The sequence below is a fragment of the Mesoplodon bidens genome (assembly GCF_964165515.1).
Source record: "Mesoplodon bidens genome assembly, contig: HAP1_SCAFFOLD_326, whole genome shotgun sequence".
NCBI classification, from domain to species: Eukaryota; Metazoa; Chordata; class Mammalia; order Artiodactyla; family Ziphiidae; genus Mesoplodon; species Mesoplodon bidens.
In genome coordinates, this window is record NW_027671423.1 from 391083 (window position 1) to 399607 (window position 8525).

Here is an 8525-nt window from a genome sequence, read left to right on the forward strand (position 1 = left end):
TCAAATTTCAGAATTACATGGATGAAGAAAATCACCAAAGTGGCATCATATCATGTGTGTTATAGCTGTATTTACTATATTGACTATATTAAATATGTTGTGTTATCAATGTATTGTATAACTATATATTGAAAAGGCAAAATGCTGTAACGTATTTCAGAGAAAATAATTATGTTGGCCAACCCCAAATTGTACATTGTAGACGGGTCCTAGGAAAAGAAGATTTAATTCATAGTGAACAAGAGGTTAGCTTCTGTTTTCAGCCATGTGCTATTTCAAGAATTAAACATCATGAATAATACAGGATATAAGAGGAATAGTCTAAAGATGGAAAAGCACATTTTGATTAGGAAAGAGAATTTAAGTCTTTTTTTTTAAGGAAAACTGCCTTATTACTATGAGATAAGAAAATTGTTTCCTTCTTTTCTTCCTTGCTTTCTTCTTCTTTTTTTTAACCTTTTTAATTTTGGATATTTGACCTCTAAGCTGAGATGACTGAAAATGCCTCCTCTGGGCATCAACCTTTTTGAAAGACTTTTTCCCCCTCCCTAAGGGCTATTTGTCTCTTGGAGGCTTTGTCTACATTACTCCTCAAGAGGCAAGCATTTGTCCTTGCACTAAATGCTGACATCTCCTGATAAGAGGGAAGCTGCAGAGTAGAAGAATTGAAGGTCAGTATGTTGATATTGGTCTCAAGCGCACTGATGTACATTTGTGTATTGGGGAAGGGGAGTGAAGCTTGAGAGTGGGCCAGTGGGGAGGGGTAAATATTTTGTGATGCTGTCTACCTATGGGCTTATAAAGTTTACGGCTGCATTAGGAGGACAAGCATTACCATTAGCATGAAAAGTAGGGCAGACCTCAGTTGCAAAAGCTTCTAGCCATACACATAGGGCAATACGTAAATGATACACCTTATTGCATTCACCCATTCACCCTCCCCTGTTCACGCTAATTGGAAATTTCCATCCATTTCAGAGAAGTAACACAACTATCAATCATTTTCCCTGGCACGAATCTTCCAGGAGAAAGAAAATGGAATACACCTAGCGACAGAGCTCACGCACTAGTAGTCCATGTGTCTTAGATTTAATATCTGATGACTAGCTGCATTGAAGCCAAGAGGTGGTTCACAAAGTTGCTGCACATTAGAATCACCTGGGGAACTCTGAGACCTTCCCGTGCCCAGGCTCCTCCCTAGACCTACTGAATCAAAATCTCTGGGGCTGGGACCCAGACACCAATGTTTTTCTTCAAAGCTCTTTAGGTAATTCAAACGAGCAGCAAAGCTTGAGAACCAGCCCAATAATGGGAACAAACTTATTTCACACAGATAAAGTGGGGCAATTCATATGTTAAAAGAACGTGAATATATGTATATATTTCTTTTTTTCACTTTATTCTGTTTGTATTTCAAATAGGCTTTTTTTTTTCCTTCTGCAAAAAGCATTATTGTTTCCATTTGGTCCAAGGCTTGGGAGAGGGCTCCAGGGCGGTTACAAAGCTGCCTAGTGGCTGCAGAGCGGGGCTTCAGGCAGAAGCTCTGACGCCAGAGGGTCTCCTCAGACGCGGCTGGACTTCAGAGACTCCTGTTTGGCTCGAGGGTGAGCCTTTCAAAGAGATACTCGCCCAGCACAGCCTGCGGACCAGCCAGCCTGCGGAGGTTGGTCAGGTGGTCTCCCATCTTCTGGATGAGTTTTACCTGCTCCTCCAGGAAGCGGCTCTCCAGGAAATCACAGAACTGGGAGTCTGCACGGGCAGGACCCAGGGCGCGCAGATCCGTTAGTGCCTGGTTCAGATTCTTCTCCCTAAGAATGGCGGCTTCCACAGCATCCTGGGTTTTACCCCACTCATCCTGAGAAGGCTTCTGCGCATCCTGGAAGAGGGCGCGGCCGCAGCACTGGTTTTGCATTTTCAAGAGGCGCTGGGCGCCCTCACACTTCTCCTCAGCCAGTTGGCGAAAAATGTGGCCCATACTGTCCAGAGTCCCATTGTTGCTGTCGAAATAGATGCTCAGAGAGAGGTAAGTGTCCACAGATGCATGTTGAACAGGCGGTGGACGGCGGCCTCCACCTCGGTGGAATAATTCTGATGAACCTGTGAACTCGTGGTTGATCAGTGATAAGGAGCTAAGCTCAAAAACTGGTGTTGGCCTGTCCTGGAGGCTGAGGATAGCTGAGTGTCTGATTCCAAAGGTTGCGAAAGGAAGAAAGGTTGGAAGGTGGTCGGGGGCTGGAGCAAGGAGCGTCCCTGGGTCTGTTCATTCCAAACACTGTTGAAGCAAAAGACAGATCTGCAGGACTGCCGAACGCACTGCCTCAAATAGGCTTTGATATAAATGAACAAGAAGTCCAAGCAAGGACAAAACTTACCCTTCCTCCCACCAAAATAGCTGGTGATACTAGAATCTAGATCTGGGAAGGGATTCTTCCATTACTTTCTTAACATTCCAAGCCACTGGAGCAGTGGTTCTCAAAGTATGGTCACCTTGTAACCAAGCAGTACCCTATGGGGCCTTCCTAGGACAGACCCATCCACCATATCCTCTATTGTAGTTTCTCTCTGAAGTACTCAGATAATAGTATCTCAGGCATATTTCTTGAGTTTTCAGATGCTAAAAACCACCACCCAATGGAAGAAATGAACTCCTTGATGATCATGAGCACGTAGCCCTCAGACCTCCTGGCACCTAAGGATGGATAATGTTACCTGCCTTGTGGCCTCAACATCAGCCAATCAGAGGATTGTGCACGAGCTGATCACATGCCCTGGGATGTCCCTCCCTCACCTGGCCTTTAAAAATGCTTTGCTGAAATCCTTTGGAGATTTCAGGGGTTTTGGAACACGGACCACCCCTCTCCTTGCTCGATCCTGCAATAAACCTTTCTCTTCTCCAGACTCCAACCTTTAGGTTTGTTTGGCCTCACTGTGCTTCAGACACATGAACCTGCATTCGGTAACAACTTGACCAGCTTTACCAGCGTCCCCTGATAATGTGTCAGATATTCAAGTTTTAGGGCCCTATCCCAGCCCTATGGAATCAGCAACTCTAGTGGGGCTCAGTGATCTCTGTTATAACAGGCCCTCCATATGATTTTTATTCACCTTAAAGTTTGAAAAGATCTGCATTGTCAGCTGGCCAAAGTGTCCACCAGCAGGTGAAGGGGAGTGATGCCTGGAAAAGATAGGGAGTAGCCAAGGCAAGTACAGCAGCATTTGCCGTGGTAGTAATGGAGAATGCCTTTTCTCCACTGGTTGGCACAGACTAGTATCTGGGAGCAGTGGCAGGGTTATTTAGGATGCTTTACAATTCAATGTAGTGACCGCTGTCCTGGTTTGCCAGGGACTTCCCCTGTGTGAACACTTAAAACCTCATCCTGGCAAACCCCTTAGCCCTGGATTTGAAAAACTTAGGGAATAACATGAAATTTAGGGGAAACATGATCTAGGATTTGGGCGAGTCACAAGTGCTAATTAAAGCTAAGCAAGTATGGTCAGCATCTAGCCTTCTTTACCCCTTTGTGGGAAGGTAAATCTGATTGGGTGAAAGGACTTATTGTTAAGAAATCTTTGTAGAAACATCCCCTTCTGCTTAGTCTGCTGGTTCTCAGTTCTGGCTAGACACTGGCATCGTCTGAGGAGATTTAAAGTTATTTTATTGGTCTAGGATGACCAACAGTCAGTGTGAGGGTTTTTAAAAAGTGCTTCAGATGATTCTAATATGCAGCCAAATTTAGGTGCCACTGCTTAAGCTTTTGAACCACTGCTACATATTTTCACCTCATCTTCCTATGAGAATATCCAACTGTAGTTGAGGTTTGTTTGTTTTTCTTTTTCTTTTTTTAACTCTCTTATTATAAGATTTACTGTCTTAAATAAGATTGAATGTACAGAAAATCCTGCTAGTCCATCTGGTACAGCTAGATACTTAGAATAATATCGTTAAGATATATACCATTTAAGTACTGTGACTGGCCTTTTTAAAATTAACATATGCATTGAATTAGTACAATCTCTTTTGAAGTTGTCATGTTGGGGAGCTATACCTGTAATCTGCTGCCATTGCTAAATATCTGGACAACTCTTATTAGGAATTGTTTTTAAAAATCTTTAGGGATTAAAACCAAGAGTGCTGTATTATTTGTACTGGGACCACAAAAACCTCACAAAGTTTCCCCACTGTACCTTCTACCCCCATCTCTAACCCTTGGCAACTTCTAATCTGTTCTCTATCTCCACAGTTTTGTTATTTTAAGAATAATACGTAAACATAATCATGAATTACTTAATCTTCGGAGATTGGCTTTTAAAAATTTTTTCTTCAGCATCATTCCCTTGAAGTTCATTTTAATGTTTGCATATATTAATAATTTGTTCCTTTTCGTTGCTCCGTAGTATTCTATCATAAGATTTTATCACAATTTGTTTCAACATTCATCCATTGAAAGACATTTGGGTAGTTGCCAGTTATTGGCTATGATAAATAAAACTGCTATGAACATTTATGTGTAAGTTTCTGTGGGAACTTAATTAAGTTTTTGTTTCTTTTGGATAAATGCTCAAGAGTACAAGTACTGCGTTGTAGGGTGAATCTACTTTTAGGATTAAAAGAGACTGTCAAGCTGTTTCTCAGAGTGGCTAAACCATTTTATTTTCCCACCAGTGACGTGATATAACTTTTCTACGTACTCGCCAGCATTTGATGTTGTCACTATAATTTTAGTTATTCTCTGATATCTCATTATGGTCTTAATTTGCATTTCCCTAATGCTAATGATGTTGAGCATCTTTTCATGTGCTTCTTTGCCATGTGTATATTCTCTTCCATGAAATGTCTGTTCCTGTCCTCTGCCTATTTTCTAGTTGGATTTTTTTAAGTTGTTTGGAGAGTTCTTTGTATATTATAGATACAAGTCATCTGTCTCATATGGGATTTTCAAATATGTTTTCCCACTGTGTAATCTGAGTTTTCATCCACTTAAAAGGATCTTCTATGAAGCATTTTTAACTCATTTTGATGAGATACAATTTATCAGTTTTTGCTTTTATTGATCATACTTTCGGTGTCAAGTCTAAGAATTATTCACCTAGTTCTAGATGCCAAAGATTTTCTATTTTTTTTCCTAAAAATGTCCTGCTTTTACATTTAAGATTATGATCCACTTTGATTTAATTTTTGTGTAAGGTGTGGAGGTTTAGGTTAAGGTTCATTTTTTGTTTGTTTTTGTCAAGGGATGTCCAACTGTTTCAGTACCATTTTTTGAAATGTCTATTCTTCCTTGATAGCTTTTGCACTGCTGTCAAAAACAGGTTAAATGTATTTATGTCAGTCTGTTTCTGGGTTCTCTATTCCATTCCATTGATCTATGTATCTACCCTCCAAAATTACTGCAAAGTCTTGAAATTGGGTGGATTAATTCCTCCCATTTTAATCTTCCTTTACAAATTGTTTTAGCTATTCTTCAGCCTCTTCTTACCATACAAATCTTAGAAAAAGCTTGTCTATATCCGCAAAAACCTTGAGGGCATTTTAAGAGTAATTGTGTTAAGCCTCTTAACTTGGGGAGAATTGACATCTTTATTATGTTGTGTTTTCTAATCCATGAACAAGGTATGTCTCCCTATTTGTTTGGGACTTTAAAATTTTTCTTCATCAGCATTTTGTAATTTTCAGTATAGAGGTCCTATAAATGTCCTATTGGGCTTGTATTTAAGTATTTACTTAGGTCAGTTGTAAATGGCATCACATATTTTAATTTAAGCTTCTACACATTTGTTATTAATATATAATGTGATAAAATTGTGTTGATCTTGTACTCTAAAACATTTACAAACTAATATTATTTCTCAAGCTTTTTGTGGATTCCTTGGTATTTTCTCCATTTAGATTATCATGTCCTCTTCAGACACAGACAGTTTTACTTTTCCTTAGGCAATATAATAGGATATATTACTCTTCAACATTCAGTAGGATATATTCCTTCCTATTCAACATAGTAGGAATAGTCCTTTTATCTTTTAAATGAACTTTTTAAAAATTTAACTTTTAAATGTATGTATTTATTTATTTTTGCTTTATTTTCTTACTAGAACCTCCAGTAATACATTTAATAAAAGTGGTGAGAGCAGATATCTGTGCCTTGTTTCTGATCTTACAGAGAAAGCATTCAGTCTTTCACGGTTAAATATAATCTCGGTATAGGTTGTTTGTAGATCATCTTTATGAGTTTCAGTATGTTCCTTTTCTATTCCTAGTTTGCTTGGAGTTCTTTTTTCTTCTTTTTTTAAAATCATGAATGGGATTGGATTTTGTCAAGTGCTTTCTCTGCCTTATTGGATAGGATCACATGACTTTTCCCTTTAATCTATTGGATATGGTGGATAACATTGTTTGATTTTAAAATATTTAACCAACTTTGCATAACTAGAATAAATGCCACTTGGTCATGGTATATTATTCTTTTTATATATTTCTGGATTTAATTTGCTAATATTTGGCAGAGGATTTTTACAGCCAATTTCATAAAAAATATTGGTCTGTAGTTTTCTTCTTTCTATCATATCCCTGTCCGGTTTTGGTATCAAGGTAATACTGGCTTCATAAATTTAATTAGGAACTGTTCCTTCTACTTCTATTTCTTATCAAATCATGTAAAATTGGTGTTAATTCTTTATGTCTTGGGTAAAAGTGAAACATCTAAGCCTGAATATTCCTTTTGGGAGTTTTTAAATGAAAAAACAGTGTTTCTAATGGTTACAGGAAAACTGAGATTATCTATTTCATCTTGGCTGAGTTTTGGTAGTTTTGAGTGTAGAAGCATTGGCCCATTTCATCTACATTTTTGAATTTATAGTGTAGACTTGCTCATAACAACTTGTTCCTCATTAACCTGCAGGATATGCCATGGTATCCCTGGTTGCATTTCTGATATCTGTGATTTGTGCCATCCATCTTTTTATCTTTATCAGTCTTGCTAGATCTTTATTGATTAGATTGTTTATTTCCAAGGACCAGCCTTTTGTTTCATTGATTTTCCCCCCTATTTTCCTGTTTTCAGTTTCATGGATTTCTATTTCATCTTTATTATTTCCTTCTTTCTGCTTGTTTAGTGTTTTTTCCTCTTCCTTTTTTACTGTTGTAATATAGAAAATTAGATTATTGCTTTGAAACACTTTCTTTCCCAATTTAGTGCTATAGACTTCTCTTTCAGCATTGCTTTCACTTCATTCTGCAAACTTTGATCTGTTATATCTCCATTTCCTTTTATTCTATGCATTAAAAAATATTTCCTTGATGCTGTCTTTTTTACCCATGAGTTATTTGGAATTGTGATGTTTAGTTTTCACGTGATTGAAGATTTTCCTGTTGTCTTTCTGTTATTGATTTCTAGTCTGATTCCATTATGGCTAGAGAACATACTCTATGATTTTAATTCTTTTAAATCTGCTAACTTTTTTATGAATATATAAATGAAAGAAATAAGAAAACCTCTGAGTCTTAGCATCCAACACTTAGGCACATTACAATTTAAATCTGCTAAGGTTCTCTTTATTGCCCAGTATATAGTATATGAGTGAATATTCCATGGACACTTGAATATGTATTCTGCTGTTACTGAGTGTGTTCTTTAAATGTCAGTTATATCCTATTGATTGATGATGTTTTCATTTCTTCCATATTCTTGCTGATTTTTCTCTCTGGTAGTTCTATAAATTGCTGTGCTGAAGTCTCAAATAATAATTGTGGATTTAAAATTTTCTCCTTTTACTACTTTTTTCAGTGTTTGCTTCATGTATTTTGAAGTTCTGTTGTTTGGTGCACACACATTTAGTATCATTAGGTCATCTAGGTGGATTATTCCTGTTATCTTTATGTAATGACCCTGTTTGCCCCTAATAATTTCCTTTGCTCTGAAGTCTACTTTATCTGATATTAATATAGCCATTCCTACTTTTTCTGATTAACGTTCACATGATATATCATTATCTTCCTTTTACTTTGAACTCCCTATATCATGATGTTTAAAGTAAACTTCTTATAGACAGTATATAGTTGGATCATGCTTGTGAATTTTTAATCTACTCTTCCAATCTCTGTCTTTGACTTGGTTATTTAGATCATTTACAGTTAATGTAATTATTGCTATGTTAAAGATTAGGTCTACCATTTTATTTTTTGTTTTGTCTTTTACCTTAGTTTCTCAATCCTGTGTTTCTCTTATTTTGCCTGGTGGGTTACTTAAACATTTTTTAATAAGTCCATTTTAATTTAATTTATTTATAATCATTTGTGTATACTGTTTGTATAGTTTTCTTAGTGGTTACTTTTGGCATCACAGTATACATATGTAACTTACCATAGCCTACTGGAATCAGTGTTTTATTACTTCAAGTGAAGTTCCAAAATTTTACTTCCATTTAGTCTCTTAATATTCCCCAGTTTTAAAGTATGATTTTCTGTAGTATTTCCTTTCTCTACATTGAGAACCACATCAGATTGTGTCATAATATTTGCTTTGACCATC

The 8525-nt window shown here is 37.1% G+C and overlaps 1 pseudogene across 1 annotated transcript; it reads right to left on the minus strand.

Annotated features, from left to right (window-relative positions):
• Positions 1 to 1413: 1413 nt before the first annotated feature.
• Positions 1414 to 6218, minus strand: LOC308611415 (ferritin light chain-like; annotated as a pseudogene). Its single transcript has 2 exons — positions 6180 to 6218; positions 1414 to 2097 (listed from the first exon to the last, which is right to left on the minus strand). The product of its transcript is annotated as a ferritin light chain-like (transcript).
• Positions 6219 to 8525: the final 2307 nt, after the last annotated feature.